The 11,192-nt window shown below is 37.2% G+C and overlaps 1 pseudogene; it reads right to left on the bottom strand.

Annotated features, from left to right (window-relative positions):
- Nucleotides 1-3,861: 3,861 nt before the first annotated feature.
- On the bottom strand, nucleotides 3,862-4,990 carry LOC138084393 (geranylgeranyl transferase type-2 subunit beta pseudogene; annotated as a pseudogene).
- Nucleotides 4,991-11,192: the final 6,202 nt, after the last annotated feature.

Raw genomic sequence — 11,192 nt, 5'->3', positions numbered from 1 at the left:
CAACTTTCTACATCCTGGGTGGAATCTATCAACGAGGGTATTTCTTGAACAGATGAGGTAAGTTTATTCTAGATACTATCTTTTTTTTTTTTTTTTTTTTCTGGAAAAAAACACTTTCTCCTATTTGGGATACTGTTGTAGTTATTTGTCCACACTAGGTCCTCAAGACTTGGGGGAAAATGAGCATTTGAAAATCTATAAACAGAGATTTGTATATTTTGTAGTGATAAAAAATTAATTCTAGACTAGGCCTTCTATATGAGTTTCCCACTGCTTCTGTAATAAATCACCACAAACTTACATGGCTTAAAACAACACAATTTTTTTTCTTATCATTCTGGGGTCAGAAGTCCAAAATGGGTGATTAAGTCAGCATTCCTTCTGGAAGCTCTATCAGAGAACCGTTTTCTTTGCCTTTTTTAGCTTCTAATGACAGTGGAATTGGATAAAGGATATATAATTTCTGTCTCTCATACTCTGATCTTGCTATTTTATTTTCCTATGAAGACTTTCAAATTACATTGTACCTGCCCAGGTAATGTAGGGTAATTTCCCTATCTACAGATCATTAGTTTATTCGTATCGGTCAATTCCCTTTTGTCATGTGTGTGTTATGTGCCCAACTCTTTGTGACACCATGGACTATAACCCACCAGGCTCCTCTGTCCATGGAATTCTCCAGGCGAGAACACTGGAGTGGGTAGCTGTTCCATTCTTCAGGGGATCTTCTTGACCCAAGTATCAAACCCTGGTCTCCTGCATTGCAGGCAGATTCTTTACTGTCTGAGCCACCAGTCATGTGTGGTAATATATTCAAAATTCTCAGGATTAGTTCACATACATATAGGAAGACATTATTCAGCTTATCATACCATACATGACTATGAAATGATCTAAAATATTTGACCCAACTAAATGAAGATACTATGCAAGAGGCAAGGTAGGACTAGACCTCTGAGTGAGATCTCATAGATATACTTTTTGGACAGAGGCAGAGGAAGGGAGAACCCAAGCAGATCTGAATTTAAAGAAGAGAGAACTGGAGTCTTCTTCTTTGTTTCTTGTCCAGCTTCTTTCTCTTATCTGTTACCTCTTAATGTCCCTTTGCCCAATTGTATGTGTTTCTATTTCAATCTGTATCCACTTCACTAACATTCTTTCTCATTACAGGCTTTATACTGCATCAAGATATATATTTTAGGATTTATTGCATTTATAACTAAAAGATGTGTTGCATGTTCTAAATGCTCAAAGTAAGCACAGTGAAGATGTTAATTTTAAAGGTTTAAAAGTTAATCTAAATGAATCTGTTTTAAAATTTGTTGTAGATCTCAATTGATATTCCTCTCCTTAAGTCTATAGTCCTTCATAAAAGAAAATAAAGATATTTACCTAGTTAAAAGAGGTTTTAAATATACATGTGAGACCAATCCAGTTTCAACAAGTGGTTAATTTTTTCCAGATTTAATAAAATCAATTTCATCAGGTCAGGCTGCATTTAATGTACTGTATATAAAATCACATAAATAGACTAGCATTAATATCAAATGTAAATTAAAGAATATAAAATCCATTAACTAAATTTATTCTGTTAGCAATTAAAATATAAAAACAATTCTTTCAGGATTTGCTCAATTGCTTAAATTATACCTCTTTGTAATATACCTGTAATGATTTTGACTTTCGTAGCACTATTTCTGGGTTCCCATAAAAAGCAGTGACTTTGAATTATCCTTCTCTTAGCAAATTTTCTTGTCTAAGCAAGAAGTGCCAGTTAGAAATCATTCACAGACCCTATAGCTGTCATTTGCTTTTCACCAATGGAGATTTCATTAACATACTCAATTTCCTGTGAATCTTTTCTTTTTTCCCCCCATGAAAATACTTAACATTCCTTTAACACTTGCAGTGATGATATTGAGTGTGCAGGCTCTGGAGGTAGACTGCCTGGGTTTTAATCTTCATTTCAAACCTTTCTAGCTTTGTAATCCTGGACATATTATTTAAACTCATTCTGCTTCAGTTTCTTTATCGGTTTCCTAACTATTCATCTGTTTGTGAGGTGGCTGTAAGAATTAAATAACTTACTCTTGTAGAAATACTTAGAATCATATCTCATACATAATAAAAGTTCAACAAATGTTCAGTTTAGTTCAATTACTCAGTCGTGTTAAACTCTTTGCGACTCCATGGACTGCAAAACTCCAGGCTTCCCTGTTCAGAAGCAACTGCCAAAACCTACTCTAACTCATGTCTGTCGCATCAGTGATGCCATCCAACTGTGTCATCCTCTGTTGTTCCCTTCTTCTCCCACCTTCAATCTTTCCCAGCATCAGGGTCTTTTCCAATGAGTCAGTTCTTTGCATCAGGTGGTCAAAGTATTGGAGCTTGAGCTTCAGCATCAGTCCTCCCAATGAATATTCAGGACTGATTTCCTTTAGGATGGACTAGTTGGATCTCCTTGCAGTCCAAGGGACTCTCAAGAGTCTTCTCTAGCACCACAATTCAAAAGCATCAATTCTTCGGCACTCAACTTTCTTTATAACCGAACTCTCACATCCATACATGACTACTGAAAAAAACATGGCTTTGACTAGATGGACCTTTGTTTCTGCTTCTTAATTGGCTTGGTCATAGCTTTTCTTCCAAGAAGCAAGCATTTTTTTTAATTTCATGCCTACAGTCACCATCTGCAGTGATTTTAGAGCCCCAAAGAATAAAGTCTCTCACCTTTTCCATTGTTTCCCTATCTATTTGCCATGAAGTGATAGGACCAGATGCCAAGATCTTAGTTTCCTGAATGATGAGCTTAAAGCCAACTTTTTCACTCTCCTCTTTCACTTTCATCAAGAGGCTCTTTAGTTCCTCTTCACTTTCTGCCATAAGGGTGGTGTCATCTGCATATCTGAGGTTATTGATATTTCTCCCAGCAATCTTGATTTCAACTTGTGCTTCATCCAGCCCAGAATTTCGCATGTTGTACTCTGCATATAAGTTAAATAAGTAGAGTGACAATATACAGCCTTGATGTTCTCCTTACCCAATATGAAACCAGCCTGTTGTTCCATGGCCAGTTCTAACTGTTGCTTCTTGATCTGCATACAGATTTCTCAGGAGGCAGATGAGGTGTTCTGGTATTCCCATCTTTAAGAATTCCCCACAGTTTGTTGTGATACACACAGTCAAAGGCTTTGGCATAGTCTATTTAAGAAAAAGTAGATGTTTTTCTGGAACTCTCTTGCTTTTTTGATGATCCAGCAGGTGTTGGCAATTTGATCTCTGGTTCCTCTGCTTTTTCTAAATCCAGCTTGAACATCCGGAAGTTCACAGTTCATGTACTGTTGAAGCTTGTGTTGGAGAATTTTGAGTACTACTTTGCTAATGTTAAGTATCACTACTGTTACTCCTGTGACCACTACTGATATTATTGTGACCATGCAATTCTGCTTTGAATCAATATTTCTAATCACTGCACTTCTATCAAGTATGATTTGTTTTCCACTTGAAGAAGAGACAACTAAAGATCAAAGATGTTAAATAACTTTTTTTTATTCCCAAATTTCAGCCATTTATTCTTATTTCATCTTTTAATTTCTATGTGGTTCATCAACTCTTTATCAGTAACATTCTCACTGACAAAGACCAATCTACATTAACTATAGTTATATATAACATATCAAGGGAGTACCCAGGAAAATCAGAACACAAGACTTCATCAGCTAAAGAGAGTTCAAGTTTGCTGTTATGAAGACATACAAGAAAATATACTGAAGCATAAACAAAAAAATCAGAGTAACAACAGCATTCCAGAAGGAGAGATACAATAAAGATCTTAATTTACAATATGTATAATTATAATTTATTAAAATTAACACAATTCATGTACAAAATATTAACACGGTAGTTTGTTAAGTTTTTTAAGCACTTCAACTACTGAAATGTTAAAACACAATAAAAACTATATTAACCAACTTCTCCATCAAGGGATCTAATCTAGCTCACTAGTTCAGGCTGAACATTCATGCTCCGAAGTACTTCTTCAGGCATGCAAAAAACAGGGCTAACAGGTTTAATCTGTTCTTCTCCCAAAAGTGACAATCCAGCAATTCCAAACAGAGTATGGAAAGGATCTACCATATCTCCTGGCCTATCTGCAAATCCTCCTGTTTCTTCATCTTGACATGCTAGGATGAAACTGCGGAGCTTTTCTCTATCAATCCAATAAAGCCTTCCAATTATCTTTAGGGAAGCCAACACCCACCATGAATAGCATACATCTGGTAACTTCTCTGGCCTTCCATTGAGTCCACCTGATGGAAGCTGTCGTTCATAAAGCCACCAACCGAGTAAATCAGAATTTACTTGGTGCAACTGACTAGTAATAGCCAAGAATCCTGTGCAACAATAGATCTGCCCAGCATGGGATTCAGAACCTGGTCTGCAACCGAATCCACCATCAAAGTTCATACATGATAAAACAAATTTGATTGCCTTTTCCACATTAATAGCATCCAACTTCCCCAATAGTGCCAAAGTTGCCACTGCACAGAAAAGAGAATCTTGTATCAATTTCTCCCCAAATATCTCCAGCAAAAGAACCATCTTCTTTCTGTAGACTCTGAACATATTCCACAACTTTATTTATGTCAATAACATTAATACTATCATAGAGAGTAAGTATCTGAACAGCACTAAGAGTATACAAAAGATGAGGATCATGTCCAATACTAGCACTTATTCCACCACACTCATGCTGACAAGACTTAATAAACGTCAGAATTTCTTCTCTATTCATGCGATGTAGTTGTCCCATGAGATCCATTACGGTCAGACCCCAATAGATGCCACTCATTCTCAAATATTCAGACATGCAATATTCGTAATCATCTTTCTTTGAGCCATAGGATGCAATATAATGAGCATGCTTCTCCAGTAACAGGCTGTCAGGTGCATCTGACTTAATGATAATGTCCTTCTGCGGTGTACCCATGACTGAGAGCGAAAAGAGCTAAATAACTTTTTTGAACTGCAAATACATTGTCAAGTTGAGATTTGAATACAGCTCTATCCACTTTATTCTACAAAGACTTGTTTTTCCCTCAATATTAATGAAGGGAGAGATGTGCCTGAATGGTTAAATATCCTTCATCCCCAGGAAGTGTAAATAATGATTTGAAAAGGGTCTCCACTGCTCAAAAGGCAAAGGTATGGCTTCTAAGACAGGAACATTGCCTAGCAGCAGGTTCTTCTCTAAATTTGGACACCCTTGGCAGAGCTTTGTAATGGCAGGTGGGGACAGTGCGCAGCAGCTGTTTTGACAGCCTGGTGAGAGGATCTGGTGCCATATGCCAAGACTTGGGGTACAAGCACAGCCTCTTTGGTTGCCTGTATTCATATCCATCTGTTGCAGTGGCATTTTGCCGAATCCTAATGAAGGAACCAACGAAAGAGGATTTTCTGAAAAAGAACCTTTTTTATTTCTCCCTTCAGCATGTGGCCATCTGGCTGGAGCATGGAGATACCCTGGTTTTATAGAGCCTGCTTACAAAGTCACACTGAAATTTTATTTCACAGAAATGTCTGATTGATGAGTATTTCTGGAAGATATACAGCTTCAATCAATTTTCAGATGTTTCAAAATATTTGCCTTAAAATAAATAGGCAAGGAATTAGAGTATTTAAATTCTGTTAAATACTATTTACATATTATTTCATCTTCCAAATGATTTTAAGAATCAAGAACTAATATCTTCCTTTACAGATAAGAAATCTCAGATTCTGAGAAGTCTTTTACTTGGACAGTGTCATCACATAGCCACGAGTGGTAGGATTGGGATTGGAATGCAGTTTTTTATGATCTTTAGGAGCATGCTGATTCCCCTAGCCATGATGACTCTCCACAGCTGGATCCACAAGGAACCATAATCTATATTTTTCCAGAGTCTTGTTTCTTACATTTTCTGCTCTAACTTTCCACACAAACTTAATTTCCCATATGAATTGCTAGTATTTATAGCTATTTTAGAAGATAAGTTTACTGAATAAAAGTTGGTCCTGACTCTAATAGCTTTTTTCAAAATAAACAGGAGTGAAAACCCTTGCTGCCTAGATAGCATAAGACATCCTTTGAAGTCTGTGGATTTCTTTTACCATTAAAATAAGACTGTGTTTTTATATAAACATGTTGGTAAGTAAGATGGACGGGTGTGAATATGTGTGTATAAAGTAAAAGTTTTTAATGAGAATCAAAGCTAAAATAAATCCATATAATCTATATCCTAATTGAGTTCATAAGCCTGAACAATACTGAAAAATTAGCCTGAGTCATACTTTGTCAGGCTTGAATAATTCAAAAGTCTCTGTAGGAAGGTAAGGCAGACAATGCTGAAACTATAGAACTGTCACTGTCCAATATATCCAGTACAAGTGGATATTGAAATTTAAATTAGCTGAAATTAAATACAGTTTTAAAATTCATTTCCTCAGCTGCACTATCCATATTTCAAATGCTTGTAGTCACATATTGGACTACAAGCCATAGACTATTTTCCATGTTGCAGAAAGTTGCATTCTACAGTACTGCTGTGGATTTTCAGGTTGTTTAGACTTTATGCACTAAGCGTATTAGCTTCCTGGTTATTGTGGGATAATATTGGAGCAGTGGATCATTTTCAGACAGTACAAAAGTGGAGATGCTACTTAAAGATTATTCTGCCTTAGCACTTTTCAAGGGCAATTCTATTCCATCCTTACTGCTCCAAGTTTTTTTTTTTTTTTTTTTGGTATGGACTAAAGGGATATTAAAGACTGGTTTTCTCTTTCCCTATTAGCTAAATAAAACTTAAAAAATGATTAAAATACATTATATGACAACATATACCGATTTATCTGTTTCCTAAAGATAAATGTTTATTTAGCATGACCTTTAAATGAGATTAGCAAAATAATGGAATTCAATAGCATCTTAGTTTGTGGTGCTATAAAAAATCACAATAGATTGGGTGACCTGAGCAGCATTAATTTATTTCTCTGAGATCTGGAATCTGGGATGTCTAAGATCAATGTGCTAGCAGAACCAGTGTCTGATAAAGGCCCACATCTTTGCTGTTGAAGTCTGCTTTTTCCCTGTATCCTTGCATGGTGGAGGGCAGAGAGTAAGCCATGCTCTGCTGCGTCTCTCCATATAAGGGCAGTAACACCATAACAAGAGCTTCACCCTCATGATTGTCTGGCACACTTCTGAGACCATTTCACATAGCTTTCCATTTGCTTGCTTTGCCACCCTACTCTTAAGCTTTCCTAATATCTGTATCCCACACCTCAGTTCCCACAATCTGTCCAGGTGCTCTACATTGGCAAAGGAATTTGTGTTTTACCAGTTTAACCTGACAATTTTAAGGCTACTTGATCCTAAATTGAACTTCATAATCAAGAAGAAGTGTGCTACCTAAAGTCCACTTAGACTCACTAGATGATGAGTTCTAGCATTGTCCACCTTTTCTTAAGCCTGCTACTTGACATGGAAGATGAATGGGAAGCATAATTCAATCTCTGAAACTGTGGATAATAGAAGATAAAGGACTTGATTTGGGGAGGAAATTGAATGTCAACAATGGAAGTAAACAGAGATTTCAGATTTAATCTGCAATAGTTGATGGACATGACTGCAATGACCTTGAGTAAAAGAACATGATGTCAACAGAGTCATAAAATGGAGAAAAAAAATATTTCTCTGAAGTTCTTTGCCTGCTATTTACCCAAGGCAACTATTTTCCCATCACCTATCTAGTTATGCCACTTTTAATTTAGACAATTAGCCACTGAGCCTCATTAGACAATAAGCAATGGAAGGCGATGCTCAAGACATTTCCCCTGACTACAAAAGATGCATTAACATTTTGACTGTTGAAAACCAAGCAGGAAGGTGCGTCTGATGCACAGTCAAGTTTTAGGTTGATGTTCCCAAGGATGATTTCCTCTCAACTTTATTTCAAAGATTGGTTGAGCAATACAATAAAGAAGTTGGAAATCAAAATTGTCTTGGTCCCATAGTGAGAGAAATGAAGACTTCAAATGAAATGTTTTCTTTATCTATTACTGTTAGGTAAAGTTTCCCACATCTAAATGAGCATCACCGAAAAGCTCAAGGAAGTCACGCGGTCCTGCTAGACTGCGGAAGTCGACAATTCAAGAGAACTTTCAAGTCTCTCCCATGTGCAACACACTTTTCTAGGGTACCTGTGTTTAAAGGGCTTTTGGTGTGTGTACCTTTACAACCCTGAAACGGTTTTAATGGTTAAAAGACAAAGAGCAAATTATTGATTTTGATACTATAAATTAAATTGTTTTAGAAATATTATCCTCTGGGAATAAGTAATAAAAAAAAGAAAGTAAGAAGAGATTAGTTTTCCTGACAAATCTCCTTGTGATATTTACTCGTGTGACTTTCATTTATTTTTGACACAGGAAAAATATCAATGCTAAATGCAGCCAATATGGTAAAGAGAGACTTATGGAAAACTAAATAATAGATTGAACACAAGAAAGGACAGCTCAAGTGAGTTATATAGATGGTAGCTTTAAATATAAACTTCCTAAATATATATTCTATGTGCATTCATTGTTCATCACCATATGAAAAGTCTGGGACACGGAGTAGCTTGACGTTGTGTACATCTTGCAAACTTTTGCTTCTTTGAATAAAAACTTGTTGTTCACCTGGCCTTGGGCCCACTCTAACTTCTGCAAGAATGATTAGCAATCAATGAAACAATAGCTGTTTATGAAAGTGGATGTTGGAGAGCTACATGAATAACTCACAGGCTAGGCAGCTCCAGAGTCGCAATCAGATGCAAGGGTGATTTACTATTTCTGCAAGATGTTCTAACTGCATTAATCTTTGCTTGAAACTCAGTCACTGCAGAAAGTGACACAAGATATAAGTAGTTTCAGTCAAACACTGGAATAGAGTACTGTCAGACAACTTCCAGAGGCTACAATGAATCATCCTGCTACTTATTTCGAGCAGCCGCACAAACACAACAAGAAGGTAAGAAGCAATGCCTTGGTGGCAGGTCTAGGATTCATTTAGACGTTTCAATTTTTTTTTTCTTTTCTTTTTTTTTTTTGCTAGTACCTATACAATTAGCATCCTTAAAAGAAGACAAGTGAAAGGAGAGGAGGAGATAGGGGTGACTGATGTCATCTAAGGACTCTGCTAAGGCCATTGCATTGTATAACTCAAGGGGCAACACTCCTCGTTTGGGCAACGTGGAATTTTAAAACGGGTTGGCCCATTAATGTGGCATTCTGACACTCCTCCACACCATGTTCTTAAACTTAACTGTTTTATCTTGTTTTGCAGACCCACCTGTGTCTCCCAAATATGTTGTAACTTTTCATACTTCTCTACTTTTCATTGGCAAGTGTGTAGGTGAATTTGTTCATGTGCACATGCATGTGAATATAGTGCGGGGAAGGTATCCTTAACACTGACCTCACAGTTCCACTCGAATGAATGGGACAGCACAAAAGAAAGACTTTTGGCACATCTTCACTTCTTACCCACACCTCTCTGTCTCACTGAGTAAGGGAGTGCCATGCAAGTGATTGGAATGGGCTACATAACTTAACACACCATAAATTGTGAAATATATTACATTGGGAGAAAAGCTCTCTCATAAGCCAGAAACAAGGAGACAGAGTTTTACGAAATTCTGTCCCCCATTGCCAGTGTATCAACTAAACCCAGGATGGGTTCTGCACCAGTGGAACAACAACCCATCCGTGGATGACACTTATTCTAGTATAAGCAAGAGAAAGGGGCTTTATCAGCAGAGAAACACACAGATTCCTTGCTTCTTCGTGCTCTGGATTTGTACTGCTTGCTGTTTACAATATTGTCTGGAAAACCTGTTACCCTGAACCTAGAACTTGAGATCTGTGGGATGACACAGTATCTTAGATCATGAAAAAACTGCTCCTAGTACTATGGAAATTTAAATGGTTTCCACTTTAGCTAGGAGAAGGATGAGCTCCCAAATTCTAGCTATATTGTGGTCTGAACAACATATGGTCATATTTGGACAATTTTAATATTAAATAATTCTTTCTAGGGGAAAGTGAAATATTTATCTAATCTGTAGATTTGGGAAAAGGGGTGTGTGGCTAAGCACATTCTGGTTTTTGTTTTCCTATAGACTCAAGTCTCTCTTCGGATATAGGAATTCTTTCCTCATGCATGAACTTTATTTTTCAGATGATACTGTGTTTTCTATAAGTTTATTAGTTATCTATTCCTAGTAACTTAATATTTACTATATCACAATTTCGTGAACCAGCCATTCAAGATTTGGCTTATCCTCTCCTCCACTATCTCATAAGTGTTAAAATCAAATACTGGCCAGGGATGCCGTCATCTCAAGGTTAGTTGGGGAAGGATCCAATTCCCAGATCAGTCATGTCATTACTTGCTGTTGGCCAGAAACTATTCTCAAGTCCTTTCTATGTGTGTTTCTCCAGTTATGGAATCCAGTCCTATCACTTCATGGCAAACAGATGGGGTAAAAGTGGAAACAGTGACAGACTATTTTCTTGAGCTTCAAAATCACTGCAGATGGTGCCTGCAGCCATAAAGTTAGAAGATGCTTGCTCCTTGGAAGAAAAGCTAAGAGAAACCTAGACAATATATTAAAAAGCAGAGACATCACTTTGTGGACAAAGGTCTGTTTTGTCAAAGCTATTGTTTTTCCAGTAGTCATGTATGGATGTGAGAGTTGGACCATAAAGAAGGCTGGGTGCAGAAGAACTGATGCTTTTGAACTGTGGTGCTGTAGAAGACTCTTGACAGTCCTTTGGACAGCAAGGAGATCAAACCAGTTAATCCTAAAGGAAATTAACTCTGAATATTCATTGGAAGGACTGATGCTGAAGCTGAAGCTCTAATACTTTGGCCATCTGATACAAACAGCCGACTCATTGGAAAAGACCCTGATGCTGGGAAAGATGGAGGGCAGGAGGAGAAAGGGATGATAGAGAATGAGACGGTTGGATGGCATTATCGACTTAATGCACATGAGTTTGGGCAAACTCTGGAAGATAGTCAAGGACAGGCATGCTGGCATGCTGCAGCCCATGGAGCTGCAAAGAGTCAGACATGATTTAGTGACTGAAAAACAATGTGTGTTTCTCCA

Source organism: Capricornis sumatraensis, chromosome 8 (assembly GCF_032405125.1).
Source record: "Capricornis sumatraensis isolate serow.1 chromosome 8, serow.2, whole genome shotgun sequence".
Taxonomy (NCBI): Eukaryota; Metazoa; Chordata; class Mammalia; order Artiodactyla; family Bovidae; genus Capricornis; species Capricornis sumatraensis.
Note: the sequence above shows the minus strand (reverse complement) of the source record. Positions and strands in the feature narration are given on the sequence as shown.